The 17850-nt window shown below is 42.3% G+C and overlaps 1 long non-coding RNA gene across 1 annotated transcript; it reads left to right on the top strand.

The window, feature by feature from the left end:
* Nucleotides 1-742: 742 nt before the first annotated feature.
* On the top strand, nucleotides 743-1725 carry LOC133391647 (uncharacterized). The gene is made up of 2 exons (XR_009765129.1): nucleotides 743-1294; nucleotides 1384-1725. It is a non-coding gene; the product is annotated as an uncharacterized LOC133391647 (long non-coding RNA).
* Nucleotides 1726-17850: the final 16125 nt, after the last annotated feature.

Genomic DNA, 17850 nt, shown 5'->3' with positions numbered 1-17850 from the left:
TTTTCGTTCTATTGTCTACTAATCTCTTTCTTTTCACGTCGTCGAGCAAATCAAAATGCCCGAGAAAATCTGCACCGATGATTGGGCTGCCCACATCGGCGATTACAAACTCCTACGTGACCTTTCGTGCTAACCCAAGGTCAACAGTTAAACGTTTTGTGCCGAAAGTTGCTATCGTAGTGTTATTCGCGGCGAATAGTGTGCGTTTGCATGCGTGTAACCGTTCACGCATAGTAGGGGGAATAACCGATATTTCGGCGCCTGTATCGATCAAGTATCGATTGTACGAACTATTGTCCACTAAGTGAATTCTTTGAATATGTACGGGCGCTTCGGGGAGTGTATGATTCGGAGTGTTACCGTGAGTGCGCTTTGGAGTGTTACCGGGGAAGTGATTAGTGTGACCTTTCTTCTTAATAATAAATGTGTTACAATTATTTGTGTTGAGCGGTTTTTTCGGTTTACATAGTGTCTTGAAAGAAAATGTTACGCGTTTGCGGGTGGTACTACTTACGGTTTGTTCCTGGCTTGAACCGGTATGCCTTCTTCGAAAAAAATGCACTGGATGGTGCTGTCGCCTTCTTTCTCCTTCTCGCATTTCTCCGCTTTCGCTCCGTGCCGGTAGTGATACCAGCAAATCCATCTGCGTGACGAGGACGGCTTCCAATGATCACGTGATGAGTGCGTAGGTCGTTGTCCTCTCCTGTCCCTTGACCTTGATGTGTAGCGGGAACGGGATGCCCAACCAGCAAAACCGAAGCTATTGGAAAACTTTCCTGTGTGCCAAAGCGAGAGAGCATGTCTTCTTTCTCTAGATTTTGGACGGCACAACGCCGATCGTGTGGTCTATGAACGAAAAACGGGAGAAGGGGAAACCGAAATCCTTCGAGTGACACACACGCATGCATCTGCATGCGTATTCCGCTGAACCGAGACTACACATCTCTCTCGATCTCCCATGATTTTTCTGCTATCGCGCTCATCCGGGTGTTAGGCATCCTCAGTCTGTCCAGAACTTTCACTGTGGAAGGATGTGTTGGAGTGATGTGTGATTTCTTGTGCCCCGTACTTTGCTCGTTTACGTTTTGTGCCGTGTTCCTTCTTCTTCAATTATGGAATGATTTATCCTTGTCAATTTCTAAGGTAAGTTTCTTGTGTGTGCTTGAATGTGTACATTAAACTAACGCTTGTCGTCTAAAAAGTTACAGGTGCACGCGCATGTTAATCGATGGTTGCCAACATCCCGCAAAACGATCGACGGAAGGAAAACGGTGTCCCGTTTTAAAATATCAAGGTAAGCGTTTCTATAATCCTATGTGCAAAACATTGGTTAGTTTGTTATAAAAAAACATGGATTAGTTATTGGTTAACTTTCATCAACAGATTTCATCACAGCTCTTTCGTAGAAGAGTGCACTTCAAGGACGCCTAGGATACGGCTAAACATGCGCAGCACCAGTCCGTGACGTCATTTCCAGACAGGCGCCGGCTGAACACGCGCAGCACCAGTCGAGGATGTCCTAGCGAGAAGGGCAGAAGGAGGAACGAGAGGAATGGTAACGGAACCGCTACAATTGTAGGGGGTGAAGCATCCAGCCGTGTACAGAGTGTGAGTGTGCCAAAACGCATGTGGAAAGAGGAGGTCCAATAAATAGCATGCGAAAGTGTGCATAAAGCAAAAAGAAAAAGCGTCACTACTACAACCAGCAATCCGAAAATATAAGGGGAGGGATAAATACAAATGTATGCGTGAGCAGGACCAGCAATCCAAGCATTTGAATGTGTGCGTCGGTTTGTGCCGTGCTGAAAGTTTTTACTTTAGCTGCTGCTAGTGTAAAAACTTAAGGAAAGCTTAAAGTAAAAATTTTTAACACGGGGCGCCTTCGGAAATTGTTGGCTGGGTATTAGATAATAAAAGTGCGAACGATGGTTCGAACGTGACCATCACTTGATGCAACTTTCTGCAGACCCTGCGTTGTAATTCTTTTTTTTTTTACCCGAAATTCGTCCTTAAGAATTCCGTCTGCTACAGTTGTGTTGGATGCGTTATACAGCGGAGCACTCTGGTGCACTCTCCGCGAGAGCAATCTCTCATCGGCTGACGAGCACGAGTGACGAGCACGAGTGCCCGCCGTCTCGGTACCGGTAGGTAGGGAGAGGAAACCCGGCATTAGAGGAAAACATTTAGAAGGTCATTCAAGTCCACAACACAATCGGCGATCAACAATCCGAAATCGATGAAATGTGTCACTTAATAGATTAGTAGAAAAAAGAAGAATAGAATAATAGAACATAAAACGTTTTACTTTTTATTAGCGAACTATAGCAAGAGTGCGAGCGTGTATTTATGACGACTCGCACATCTACACATCGTACTCGCTCTCAGGCAGTTCGAGTTTTGGATTGAGTGATGGATTTATATATGTATTTATGAATTAATTGACGTATTAATTTTTAAAAACAACGTTGTAATTATTAACGTACTTTACAAATTTTGTAAATAACAAAAGAAAAATTAAATATAAAACGTAACTTTTCCAAGATCATATGAATGCATTTATTCGTACCGTGATTGTGGCTTCATTCCCAAACATAATTTTAATAGCTGCTCCTCCTGCTGATTGATACACATTTTCTTTCTGTGCAAGTAATACTGCACAGTCCAGTTTTGCGTCAAGCGCGCTCATTTTTTTTTTTTTTTTTGTTACATCGATCCTTTTCCATCGTTCATCGTTTCTTCGTATATATGACCATTAAGTGACCATAAGTGAAGTGATGACAAAAAGTTTACAAAAGAAAATAATGTTGGCCCATTATGCAAACCGTTGCTTTACACAAAAGATGATGAGCAATATGTGTCATAATCATTGTTTTATTTCCATCCCCCTCTCCCTACGCGACAATGAATCGAAACGGGGAACAAAAGCACAGCCCGAATCTCACATGGGCAAATTACTGAATTTGTTAAACAAACCTATGAATTTATTCATGGGTTTCTAAATGGATGAGAAATTATTTTCGTTGCTTTTTAGCTATAAGGGGCACACATATTTTTTATGCTTAAAGCTTTATCCAACATATGTCATTACGTTCCGTTTCACCCATAAATACTACTAATTATTTTGCAATGGGATATCAATAAGTCACTGAAAGCCAGGCCAACAGGTAATACAGCCAGGCCTTGACCGACAACGGTTGTTGCGCCAAAGGCGAAGAAGAAAAAAACAATCCCTAACCCATTACTGAAGATGCTGGACCTCAAAAGATTTATAAATATGGTTGACATATTCACGTGTTTAGTATATTGCAAAATTTAATATAGACAGTTATATAAATTTCAGGGTGGCCACCCAACCGGGAAAACCGGGAAAACCGGGAATCAGCCGGGAATTTTGTTTATCCGGGAAAAACCGGGGAAAACCGGGAATTTCGCTTTAAAAACCGGGAATTTGTCACAGCTCTCGTGTACCAAGTGTATTTTCAGTCACCTGATTTCTTTTGTGTATTCTTCCTAACCTACCGCGGGCTTACATACATCGTCGCACCAATGTGTATGGAAAACACAGTCTGTTTCATCTTCATATGGTACGAATTGATTGTACTCAGTGCTGCAAAATGTCACTATCAATGTCATAAAAAAATCTGACTGAAACAAAATCCATATCAGCGTCACGTCCTTAATTGTGACAATCAGAGGTGATACTCAGAACGATTGGTGTGACTTATACATGCTCATGACATGTTTGCAACCATCGCTTGGTCAGTCACTATTTCACGACTTTTTTTTTGCTGTGATCAATTTTGCAAAATGTCACTTACAAAGTCATGACAAATTCTGGCTGAAACAAAATCATCTCAGCGTCACGAGCTCTACTGCGAAGATCAAACAGTTCAATCAAACAGTTGGTGCGACCATCGCATGCTTGGTGACATTGTGTGCAACCAATTCGTGTTCAATCACTTGGTCGCGACATTTGCAGTCGGTGATCATCGCGATGGTCACGGGAGATATGCATTGCGTGCGAGTGGTTCCAAGAAACAAAATGAGCATGTTTTCTCGCTCTGTTTGACCCGACAGATAATCAAAACAGATAGAGGGAGAAAGCATGCTCATTTTGTTGCTAGAGCCTACGCGCCAAGTATATTCCAAGAATTTCGCGATTATCGCCGACAACAATGTCGTGACCAAGTGAGTGATCAAAAGTTGGGTAATAAACTAAACGTCATCAAGCATGCGATTGATTTTCCAACTGTTTGAGTATAGTCACTGATCATCGCAGTTGTGTACGTGATCTGATTTGAGTTTCGTTTCAGTCATGAGGGTTGATGATTGAAACAATGGCATTTGGCAGCACTGTTCACAGCCAGAAAAAAATCATGATAATGCTTGCGCCGGCATTAAGCTAAGCTTGTCAGTCAGAGTATCGTGTTGGACTCAAGAATTCACATGTCGTGTTCAGCTTGGCTGGTATTATTGAATCCGTTCGTAGCGGCGGCGTACGTCCCGACACTCATTTCCCTAACGTACTAGATGGTTGCTACAGTTATTCACCGCGGCGTTGTAGGACCGGGCTAAAGAAATGTGTTGCCATCCCTAGAATTTCATGTGAGCGCCGTACGTTCCCGCTAAGAACGGATTCAATAATACCAGCCCATGTCATGGCGCACTTTTATTGACTATCAGCAATGAGTATCAAGCTATCACGGATATGTTCATTGTTTTCGTTGGTGAAAATCTCGTGATACTCATGACATTTTGCAGCACTGCCCACCAATAACAATACACAACCGCAATGCACATACATCAACGCATACACCACAACACCTAATCAGCTGGTGTCGGAAGGAGAAGGCACGGGCTGAAGCTCAAGTAAGACAAGGCAGGGGGAAGGAGCAGGGAGAAGAAGCGGACGTAAAAATGGGCGCCAATATTTTTAATTTTTTTTTTTGCTCCGCCGCCTATGGTTCGTCTATTTCGCCAAAAGAGGGCGCCATTACTGCTCTACCTATCGCATGTTTCACTGAAATCCCGCGCGGGAAACCGACCAAAATCTGCGATAGGCAGCGCAGATTTTTCCCCTTTGCTACGCAGGAAACTGCTCGAATTTGCACAGCGGGTGCTCTTTAAGCTTCGAAAACACGAAGCAGCTCAAAACACGAAAAACACCGAGAGCTATGTCGTTCTATGTCTATTTGTACGGTAAAACTACCGATTTTTTATTTGTCCTACCGAAAATCACAGATTTTCTCACAAAACTGATCGAAAAGTCATAAAACCATTTTCCAAATGATTTAATGCAGTAAACTTCATATGAAATATGATAGACATTACCGTCCAAATAGACATAGAACGACAACTTCGCGCGCGACGAAAAATAGTTAAAAATTTCACTCTGTGTAAATCAAAGTAGCTCATTTGACTCAATCAACCAACTTGTTTTATATTTAAAAAAACACACAAAAATAGGTTAAAATGTGTTCAAATCTTATTTTTTGTGTTTGGCATTAATCTGGCTTGTAAAAATACTAGATAATTCGATTATTTCGGATGAAGCAAAAATGTCGCGCGCGACGAGTAGGTGTATTTGCAAAATTTAGCTACTTTTTTTCGCGCGCGGCGTTGTCGCTGTATGTCTAACTGAACGGTTAGGGTGGTCATCTGTGAATCGGTAGGTATTGATAAATCCGGTTTTCTGGTCACTCTGCAGCGTGGTTATCTAGAAAATGTGTTGATCTAGCTGGCAGCACGGTCATTTGGCATCAGCTTGACGATTTGCTCATATCCGCCATTTGTATTTTGTTTGAGAACAAGAGGTTGCATTTAACGAAACAACAGTGCTGGGTACAAAAGTGGACCAAAGGGCGCATTTTAGGAGCACGTATCCAGTTTTAAAGGTAGAGAAAGAAGCAAAAGTTGTTTTCAAAATTGATATCGTTTTGTCTATAGTGGTACATTGTTGTGTGTGAATAACGAAGCGACGCTGTTTTCGTGAAGCCGTGAAGCGTAGAATTCATGCAAGCACAACAGGTAAATTGTCATAACAGGCAATCATAACAACGAAATAGATTGCTCAGTCAATTTTATATAATGTTGAGAGTGTTTCCATATCGCGTGAAGACCTATTCAGTGCCATCTCAATAAAATTTGAAGCAATGTTTGATGTTCTTTTAACGCAAATAAAAGACGAGAGTGGGGTGTGAAATCTCGTCAAAAATTGCGAGGGTTGCGAGTAATATCATGTGCACGAAATCTTATGGTATATTCGATAATCTTTGTTTTTTTTATTCACATTTTTTGCGGCGTTATTCGTCGTAAAGATCATTATTTCAGTTTTGTGGATTTATTCAAAATCAAATGTAAAAATTCAGGTATTTAAGTATGCAACAAATCGCACTTTTACACCTGCTCTCGGTGTTTTTCGTGTTTTGAGCTGCTTCGTGTTTTCGAAGCTTAAAGAGCACCCGCTGTGCAAATTCGAGCAGTTTCCTGCGTAGCAAAGGGGAAAAATCTGCGCTGCCTATCGCAGATTTTGGTCGGTTTCCCGCGCGGGATTTCAGTGAAACATGCGATAGGTAGAGCAGTAATGGCGCCCTCTTTTGGCGAAATAGACGAACCATAGGCGGCGGAGCAAAAAAAAAATTTAAAAATATTGGCGCCCATTTTTACGTCCGCTTCTTCTCCCTGCTCCTTCCCCCTGCCTTGTCTTACTTGAGCTTCAGCCCGTGCCTTCTCCTTCCGACGCCAGCTGATTAGGTGTTGTGGTGTATGCGTTGATGTATGTGCATTGCGGTTGTGTATTGTTATTGGTGGGTGTTAGCATTTATTAATTTGTGTGTGACCTTGCGACGATGCGGGAGAAGCTGTTTTGGGATTTAAAGTGTTATCGGTGTATTGATGGTTTATTTTATTTCGTCCCGCTGCTGATGAGACCATTCGATGCCCGTGCCAGTTGAGGGTGATGAATGGGCATGTATAAAATTAACGAGAATCGCACCGTTCGAACAGTTCGGTAGAGTGCACGGACGAACGAGGTTCTTAACAAAAAGAACGACTAGGACTTTTGGAAGAAACTGACTACACCGAACGCGTTCGAACGTTCCGTTCAGAGTTTGACGGCACACATAAATGTGGTAATAAAACGTGCAAAATCATATTGCTTTCTCGCTCTTTCTCGCACCGTGCGAACGGGTCGTCAGAGATCAAAATGTACCCTGTTGGTGTTGAAATCGTACCCATACAACTCAATTCCTCGAACGCCGTCGAATTTGTCCAGCATACGTGTGCTGTTGGTGTGGAAATCGTATCTATACGACTGAATTCATCGAACGCGTTCGAACGGGTGTTCGATCTGTGTTCTGTTGGTGTGTAAATCGTACCTACCCGCTGCGCAAAGCGACGGAAGAAATCATGGAGTTCTGAGAATTTTATCATGCCTTCCTTTTCTCTCCAACGGCAAATTTGTCAAGCAGCTCGTCGAGCTACCCGTCCCTGGCTCCGCCTCATACCCCTCGCCTGAGCGCGCTGTGGAAGGTTTCGATGTGTTGGTGCGTCAGACGGCCAATCGCTGTCAGCCGTCGTCCGTGCTCATTCCCTTCATAGCGCTATCTCTTTCTCGCGTGTGGTCAATGCTCGCAAGCTGTTGTGGCGCTTAAAAAACCGTTTATACACATTGCGGCAATGAAGTGGCATTTTCACAAATCAAAAAAAAAAAATCGCAATGAGTTCAAACACTGCAATATAAAAATGACTAAGGAATCGCTAGTTTACGATGGAGGGTTTGCTGTGCAACGCGCTGAACCCTAATTCGCATTAACACGTTCATCCCGGCGCTGATTTTCATCAACTTTCCTTTCCACCAGCACCTAGAACGCAGGCTGGAAAGTTCACTGGCAGTTCCTGGGGCCTGCTATTGATCTGAACGTGTTAAGCATTAAACATAACTTTGTTACACTAAGCTTTTGCTTTCGTCTGTTGTGGATTAAATAGATATGCTAAGCATCCTGCGCATGGTTGTGAGTGTGCGTGTGTATGCAAAACTGTCGCCAAATGTAATTTCTTCCGGAATGTTATGATCCATCGGACAAAGAAAGGAGGGTGCTCATGAAAGGCGGAAAGACGAATTGAGGCCCCTGAGGAGGGGGTAGTGGCACACAGCTGTTGGGAGATTGAACAGTATACTTAAATTGTCAGCGGATGGGGGGGGGGGGGGTGGCCATGGGACTCCTACGATCATCGGTCACAGGCCCTAAAATTGTTGTCGCCATGGGGGGAGGGGAGGTGCAAATGGTTCTCCAGCCACGGAGCCCTAACGACCATCTTTCCGGGGGCCCTTGTCGCTAATAATCTGTCCACTTGTAGACATACGGCATACTACAGCCTAGAAATCTTCGGCGACCGCCTACTCCGCCTACCGTTAGGTCCGCCGCTGGTTCATGACGGTGTTTTTTTTTATTGTGGAGGTGCATCCTTCCCCCTGCCTGCAGCGTATGCATCGAGCAGGAGACAGTGTGGCAGAATGCAAGTTACCCGCTGGATAGGAGCGGTCGCGCGGCAACGCCATCATTCCGCACATCTGCATGCCCGTCGTGGGTTCTAACCGCGTATGAACCGTTCGCCGTAGCAAGAACTGACTATCCTGTCGCGCACACGAAAGTGTCTTTCGGAGCAGCAGCTTAAGACAGGCACAGTACACGCCGACTTAAGCACAATAATGAACGCACCAACTGGTTCTTGGCAAGTAATGGCTTCATTAATTTATTCAATTGATTTTATACTCTAAAAATGCTGACCGTCGTCGATCAGCATATTCTTCTTAATCTATTCTTCTTAGCCTATTTTTCCATTTAATCGTTAAACCAGCGCGCATCGCTGGCGCGTTGCATAACATAGCTAGTCAGCATTTATTGACCTAGCAACGCTTTGTTCTTTAAGCCTAAATTGTCGTCAGCGACATCCCTCCCCCCGTAAATCCTCGTAGGGGAGTTACAATTCTAGGTTTAAAGTGGGTGGCCTGCATGGAGGAGGACCAATATTTTGTTTTAGATATTTCTTGATTAACATCGCGGAAACCAAGATGACCGTAATAGAAACACTTAGTATGGTTATCGAGAAGAGTACATAGTTACTGGTTACTGATTCTACTTCGTTAGACTTATCTTCTTTTGATATGCTTAAATTTAACATGGGTTTAAAATATGCTCTAACTTGCTCAGATTTTATTAGCATCGTCGGTTGTATTTCGAACTTGCTCGTCAAAATGCTACAGTCTAGTGACAAGGTTATGATTCCGATTGAGCAGCTTGGTGTAGTGAGTGTTTTATTACATTTTAGTAATATCTTATCAGGGTTGGTAGAGAAGAACAGAATACTGTTTGGATTTGTAAGTTGTATAAATTCAGTGACTTCTGGCCCTATTTCCTTTGAACTACATCTGGTACCACTTTCTGTGTGTAGTAATGCTGATGCTATGCTATGCTATGTCTGGTTCTCGTTGTATTATTTTCTCAGAAGATATGTAATGCGATTCGTTCAGTTTAACAATTTTCTTCGGGTATAAGTAACTAGTTTCGTTGATGGCTATTGTATTTTCGTGTATGTCTAAAATCGTATAATTAGCAAAGTTTGGAATGGCTATGACTTTAAACATCTCGTAATTTTCTATCGATACAATTACGTTTTTGATAGAAAAGACTATTTCACCATTTTCTATCCTCCTATTGGTTATTTCCGAGTATTCTAAAACATTATAATGACTTGCCATCTTTCTTCGTATAGTTTTGTTGAAAAACGCGGTGGATTTTTTAGAGAAAACACTTTATTTACTATGGTATGAGGTTAAATCAAAAAATTAGTCCACTTGTACCGATTGTCGAATTTCAACTAACTGGTTAGGAGCGGACCAACCCTCCTCCTTATCTCCTAATTTACCGTTTTTATCCTCCCTCTCACTCTCTTCTCTAGCGTTGTCACCTGACAGACTGTTGGGTACTCACGAGTTTCCAACAAGTTTGTTTTAACATCGCTTCATCCTCTAAATATAATTGGTTTGAATCTATTTCGTGATACTTATTTATCATGTCTTGTACTAGAGCGGTTGTAAGCATGATCGTTTCTTGTATGTACTTTGTTAGAACTTCATTTTTGTTATGCTTAAATTCTTTGCTGAGAACATCTATACCATCATAGAGTTTGTCTATTCGGTGACGTAAATTTTCTGTTAACTCATTGTGTTTTTTATTTGTTTGGGTCAAACGTTCGGACACATGTGTAATTTTTGTATCCTCTGCTGCTCTGAAGGCTGCTAATTGCTCGTCTATGTCGTCTCCCCCGAACATGAAATCTTTTAATATACCAAATATTCCCCGGGAGCGTTTTGTCCTTTTGTGACTTATTCCTTGAATTAGTTGAATTGCATGGTTGCATTCGCGCTGGATTGTAACTTTTAGATCTGAGAGTTCGGAGTCCGTACTATTAACGGAGTTCAATACTGTGGTTAAGTGTTTTTTCAACGTTTGTAACGTATCCGTATCATTTGCCGGACGTGTCCCCGTATGGAATGTCGTTTCCCATGCTCCTTTTTTCAATAGGAGTGTCCCAATATGATCAAAGTATATTCCTGGTTCAGGGATAGGTACGATCGATAAGCATTCGACTCTAAACAGAGCGGCTATGTATATTGTTATTTTAAGGATGAGCTCCATGATACGGGCCTAATTTTGAGCTTTTTCCTTTTTGGTATTTGACTTGCTAGTTCTTCTGCTTTAGCTTTTATAACGTTAAGATTTGTTTCCTTCCTTTTTCCCCAATTTGGAAATGTTTGATCTCGTTTTACCTCGAGTACTGCTAGTTTTACAGTTGGCCTATTAACTACATTATTACCTACTTTGATTCGTGCTGAACGAGTTTGTCCGTCTACGCCAGTTACCAGCTCGCAGATTCGGCCTTTAAACCACTTTCCTTTCCTTTGTTCATCGGGAAACGTGACAATATCGCCTATTTGTAATGGTTTGGCCGGTTGAGTCCACTTTTCTCGTATAGAGAGCTTTGGGAGATACTCAGCTATCCACCGTCGCCAATATTGTTGTGTGATTGCCTGGGCCCTTTTCCAATCGGACCGTACCAATTCTGTTTTGGTGATATCTGAGATATTCGGCTCTGCCTCGCCGGAACAACCTAGCAAGAAATGAGCTGGAGTTAGGGGCTCGTCATCTTCTTGTTCTAGTGTTAAGTGAGTCAATGGTCGATTATTTGTTAGGAACTCTATCTCAGTTAGTATTGATCTGAGAACGTGTTCTTTATAACTCTCAGCCATGGGAAGCAGACTCTTGATTTCTCCAACCATTCGCTCCCACGCACCTCCAAAATGAGGGGCGCCTGGTGGGTTAAAGATCCATTCTATGCCTTCTGAGGCACATCGATATCTTATTTGTTTCATCTCATTGTCGGCTCCGACAAAGTTGGTCCCATTATCGCTGTATAGGAAAGATACCTTTCCTCTTCTGTATTGCAAATTTTTTAAGCAAACAATAAAGGTGCTTGCCGTTAGATCAATGGCTATTTCTATATGGATTGCTCTTGTGGTTAAACACGTAAATATAACACCCCACCTTTTTTCTGACCGTCTGCCTATCGTAACGAATAGGGGGCCGAAGTAATCTACTCCACAATGCGTAAATGGTTTTTTAAACACTGCTGTTCTACATGTTGGCAGTGGTGCCATTATTGGTGGGATTGGTTTAGCTCGTGCGTTTTTGCAGTATTGACATTTGTTTATTACGTGCTTAAGACTGCTTCTGAGATCTATCACCCAGAATTTTTGACGAACTGCAGCCATCACTGATTCGCTCTTCTGGTGGTAGTACCTCTCATGATAATGTTGCAGGATAAGGTTTGTAATGTGATGCCCTTTTGGTAGGACAATAGGGCTACGTGCGTTAAATTGAAGAAATTTAACGTGTTCAAGTCTTCCTCTAGAACGCATGATCCCATCTTGGTCCAACATAGGGCACAGGCACCTAATTTTACTGCTGCCATTAATCGGGTTCTTCAATGAGAGTTGTATCATCTCCGTTTGAAAGCTTTCCCATTGAGCCTTTTTTATTAAGTGGCACTCAGCTAAGTCAAGGGTAGCTTTATCGATTGCTGTCGAAAATGACAGAGATTTAGCCTTACTTTTTAACCAATCCAAGTACTTTAGTGCGTACGCTACCGATCGTTTTAGACGGTGCCAGTTGGAACACCATTCGACGGAAATGGCGTCATAATCTATTCTTTCCACTGTTCTCGAAGTGTTTACCCTTTTCCGGTCTTCAAATGTGTCCGGAATGTCTGGTGTTAGTATTTTTATTTCTAAATTTTTGAGAAAGTCGGGACCATTTAACCATATTGACTTTTTCTTACAAGTTTTTGTAGCTTCGTCAGCAGGGTTTTCTGCAGATGCTACCCAGTTCCACTGCTTCGGAGAGTTGAACTCCAAAATTTCTCCGATTCTCAGGGCTACGAACTGATTATATGTTCTAGGTTCTGAGTTAAGCCAAGCTAGAACTGTTTTTGAATCGGTCCAAAAGAATTCTGTTTGAACCCTTAACCGCAATTCCCTCTTGATTGATTCCTTTAGGCGAGTGCCTAGCACTGCCCCTTGCAATTCAAGCCTAGGGATCGACAGTGGTTTGGTAGGAGCGACTCTTGATTTTGCGGCCACGATACTTATGTCGATGCCTAAGTCATGGACTGTCCTAAGATACGTGACTGCGGCAAAGGCTTTTTCTGACGCGTCTACGAAAGTATGGAGCTCCCTGATCTTTACGTTATTTTCAATCGAAAAACATCTAGGTATGGATATGTTGATCGAGTTTTCGATTCGGCTTATCCAGTTTTCCCATTTTTCCTTTATGGACTGTGTGACTTCGTCATCCCAGTCTAGTTTAGTTTTCCAAAGATCTTGCATCAAAATCTTACCTTCAACAGTAATGTTGGCAAGATGGCCTAGAGGATCGTAGATTTTCATTATATATGAGAACATCTGACGTTTCGTTAGTGTTTTAATATCTGCCCTTTTAAACTTGTAGGCAAAGACGTCAGACTCTTTGTCCCAAACCAATCCCAACACTTTATCGAAGTTTTGATTTTTCTCCTCTATGCCAAGTACACTTTTCTCGGATAACCTGTTGGTTGGAATGCCTTTCTCCACTTCTTTTGAGTTGGAAAAGAAGTTTCTCATAAAGAATTTAGCATCATCATGTATTTTACACACCTCCGAGATAGTATTCACGGCTGTATCAATATCTGGATAACTATCTAAGTAGTCATCTACGTAGTGGTTTTCAATAATCGCTTTTACTGCCTGGGGATAAATATTTTTGTAACGCAGTGCGTTTTCGTTCTTCACAAACTGAGCACAAGTTGGTGAGCAAGTTGCCCCAAATGTCATCACTTGCATAACGTAAATTTGAGGAACGTCAGAAGGCGATTCTCGAAATAGAAATCTTTGAGCGTCTTGATCTTCCCGTCTCACCTTTACCTGGTGATACATTTCCTTGATATCTCCTGAACAGCCTATTTTGTGTTCCCTGAAGCGGAGTAGTACTCCGAACAGGGACGCAGTAAGATCTGGACCGGAAAGAAGTTGAGAATTAAGGGATATATTTTGATTTTTTGCAGCCGCGTCGAATACTAAACGTGGTTTGGGAATGGGTTTATTATGGTTTATCACGGAAAAGTGGGGAATGTAGTTTATTTTTCCGTTTAATTGCAGCAGTTCCATTGGTGTCGCCTTACGTGCATATCCCTTTTCAACGTATGCGTTTATTTCTTTATGATACCATAATTTTAAGTTTGGATCCCTTTCCATTGCCTTCTCTTGACTTTTTAAGCGCGTAAGCGCTTGTCCGTAACTGTCTGGCAATTTAGGATTGTCGGTTTTCCATACTAAACCAATTTCGTATCCGTCGCCAGTATTTTTAAGCGTGTCTTTCATAATTTTTAACGCTCTTTTGTCTTCTTCAGAGGCACGGGTTGGAGTAGGTTTAACTCCAAATTCCTCTGTAGAAAAGAAACCACGCAAGATTTGCATCATGTTCTTGTTTTCTTCTTCGTACGTCTCTGTCATCACAAATGAGTTCTCTGTGACATTTGGCGTATTCGTTCCCCCAAAAATGACCCAACCAGGCCTCGTTTCATGGGCAATTGGTTCGTTTGGTCTACCTTCTCGATATTTTGCACCATGGCAAAGATACGAATGAGGAAGGCCTAGTAGCACGGTAGGCCTCGCATCTGCATAGCTAGAGATACTAATGCCTTTCAAATGTTTAAAATTTCTTTGCAAACACGGAGCATCTATGGTTTGAACGGGAAGGTTAAGTTCCCTTACACTTCTGAGACCTTTTACTTGAAATTTTCTTTTGTTAGCTCCCTCTACTGTTATGGGAACTATCCTACTTTCTGTCTCTTTTTGAATGCTTCCGTCCGTCCAGGAGAGAGTTAGCGGTCTTTTTGGTCCGTGAACGTTTAGTTCTTTTCGGACACTTTCCAAAATGAGGCTAGTTGAAGAGCCAGGATCCATGAATGCATAAGTTTCGAATTTTCTATCATTATGGTGCAAAGTGATGGGCACGATCTGATAGAACAGATTATTCTTTTCCTGATGGCAATTTATTTTGTATGTAGGTTGCCCTTCTACCAGATTTCTTTTATGAAACATACTATGATGCCTTTTGCCGCACCCGTACACACTACATTGTGGTGGTAGACGACAGTTTTGGGCGTTATGGTTGCTGTACTTGCAGCAATTGGTGCAAATTCTATGCCGAATGAAAAGAGATAATTTTTCATCGGGCGTCTTACCGTTCAATTGTCGGCAACGAGTGGTTTCATGAGGAAATCCGCAAATTAGACATATCGTTTGCTTTTCAGGCCCTTTAAGACGATGCTGCATGTTTTGACGATTCGACCTTTCTTGTTTGGCTACTCCTTCGTTCGCGGCCAGTATAATGGCCAGTTCTTCAGAGGGTTTCAGCCATTCTGCTAGGTCTTTTAGCGTGAGATTCTTATTATCTTGTTTCCTACTTATTGTGTGTTTCAACCATTCGTTCCGAAGTTCGGTTGAAAATCTTGATGTCAAATCGTTTAGCAGCCTCTGGTCATTCAAAAAACCTTCTTGCTTCAACAACACCATGTTGTCAATGAGATTGCGCAAAGCGTTGGAAAATTCTAAGAATGCTGAGGGATTATCTATCGTTATGTGCTTTACTACTAGTAATTCTAATAGTAAAGACTTGTAAATGCTTTCAGCATTTCCAAACATTTTGTCGAGCCTGTTTAATACAAGCGGAACGTTTTCTGGGTTAAGCATTAACCCACTAACCGCACGAAATGCTTCGCCCTTCAGATGCTTTTGCAGCCTATTCATGTTTTCTAAATTTGAAAAATTACAAGCTCGGGAAGTTTCTTCGTAGGCTTGTTTAAATTGAGGCCAGCATTTATAGCTTCCATCGAAATCTGGAAGCTTTGAAAGTGTTACTTTCGAGTCCTTAGAACACAACGATTGAACCATTTTGTCTAAACTCTGAGTTAACAGTTTTACGTCTAAACTTGTCATTGGTTTTTCATTGACATCTTCTGATTTTTTGTTTTGTATCTCTTCTTGTAGCCGTTTTAGCTCTTCTTCTATTCTTACTTTTTCTTTTTCTTTTTCTTCTTCAATTGTCATTTTTTCTTTCAGCAGTTTTTGCGTTTGCATTAGTGCTGACCTATATTCCTGCCGTTCAACTTCCTTATCTTTACATTTTTTGCATAAAAAATCTTTAACAGGTGATTTTATGTCTAAGCATGACAAGTGAAACCACCTGTCGCAATCAATACAAGTTATCAATTTCCCTATCTCATCTGGGTTCGTGCATAATTTGCAGTGCCCATTCGGATTTTTTTTAAAATCGTATTCCATCTTGAACTCACAGTGGTTCAGATCCGCTTCAGCAGGGTCAACTCCTATTCGGCTGGTCAGGGACGGCTGGATCGGGAGTGATGTCTTCACTGCTGCTTGTTGGTCTTCTCAGGATTACAATACGACGTCTTCCGTATTACGTGCCGGTTGCCCTCAAACCGAGAACGATGGTTGCCTCAACCGGAACGATGTTTTCTTAGCCGTGGGTCGGCGGTCATACACACGACGGTCATACACACGATGGATACACTCGTCACAATTAATTTCTTCAATTTGCTCTTCCTACGTTGCACTGCGTCGGATGCCTTATGCAATATTTAGCTCGCGGCACACGTGTTTCGTTATACGTTTCGTCGGAGTTAACGTCCGATACTTGCGACGCACGCGTTTTACGATAACTGTTTGTTTTTGTTTTTTTTTTTTTTTTTCAACTGGCGCTAAACTGACGGTTTCATGTTGCGTTGCGAGAACGGATGCACCTTTCGAAGCTCGCGACGTACACGTATTGGTCACCTTTTTCACTAGTTCAGCATTTGCCTTATACGTTGGCAGTATCGAGTTCACTTTCGATTGCGTCACTTCACTAACGGTAATGACCGCGTTCTATTCACTGTTGTGTCGTTGCACTTACAGTTCTTTTGCACTCACTCACCGCCGAGGCGCTTCTCGGGTTTTGCTTCGTCGAGCTCGCGGCGTACGCGTATTGGTCACCTTTTCACTAGTTCAGCATTTGCCTTATACGTTGGCAGTATCGAGTTCACTTTCGATTGCGTCACTTCACTAGCGGTAATGACCGCGTTCTATTCACTGTTGTGTCGTTGCACTTACAGTTCTTTTGCACTCACTCACCGCCGAGGCGCTTCTCGGGTTTTGCTTCGTCGAGCAACTGGTGCGTGGCCCTTCTTCCTGGGCTGGCTGTCGTAGATCGGCTACGCCGGATCGTCGTCCGTCGCCGTTGTTTCACTATCACAACCCTGCTTGGGTTGCTTTGGGGTCTATTCACGCCTCTACGGGCTTGTTACTACTTCGGGTTTTTATTTCCCGATTTATTTGACTACTTTCCGAACCATTGGTTGATGCGTCCTCTCTGGAGCCACCATTTGTCGCGCACACGAAAGTGTCTTTCGGAGCAGCAGCTTAAGACAGGCACAGTACACGCCGACTTAAGCACAATAATGAACGCACCAACTGGTTCTTGGCAAGTAATGGCTTCATTAATTTATTCAATTGATTTTATACTCTAAAAATGCTGACCGTCGTCGATCAGCATATTCTTCTTAATCTATTCTTCTTAGCCTATTTTTCCATTTAATCGTTAAACCAGCGCGCATCGCTGGCGCGTTGCATAACATAGCTAGTCAGCATTTATTGACCTAGCAACGCTTTGTTCTTTAAGCCTAAATTGTCGTCAGCGACAATCCGGCTACGTGGTACTCAAGTCCTGAAAAGGCCGGCATGATCGCGTTGGCTATTACGCCAATAATAATAATAATAATAATAATAATAATAATAATAATAATAAAAAGAACTTAGCGTAGCAGTCCACACCCGGGTAAGAGTTTGTCTTGACTTTGTTGCTGCCGGGCTACCGCTGTGACGAGACAAATACACGGAATGCACTCGACCAAAACATGAACCTACCGATCCGAACCCATTCCAAGGCATTGCCGGTCAATCGGCGTCATGATAACTACTCCAAACCAACAAGCCATCAGATTCTGGACGGACAGGTGCAGCACCATACGCGCACCGTAATAAACAAATCCAGAATCATCTTTTGTATGAATTCAATTCAAAATGTTGTTTCCACTTGCGTCCGCTAGCTGAATTAGAAATAAATGTGCAACATATCACACGCACGTTTGCTTTGATCGTGTGTCTTTTTGATACCCCCAACAGCAGAGTCGATC

Source organism: Anopheles gambiae, chromosome 2 (genome assembly GCF_943734735.2).
Source record: "Anopheles gambiae chromosome 2, idAnoGambNW_F1_1, whole genome shotgun sequence".
Lineage (NCBI taxonomy): Eukaryota > Metazoa > Arthropoda > Insecta > Diptera > Culicidae > Anopheles > Anopheles gambiae.
Note: the sequence above shows the minus strand (reverse complement) of the source record. Positions and strands in the feature narration are given on the sequence as shown.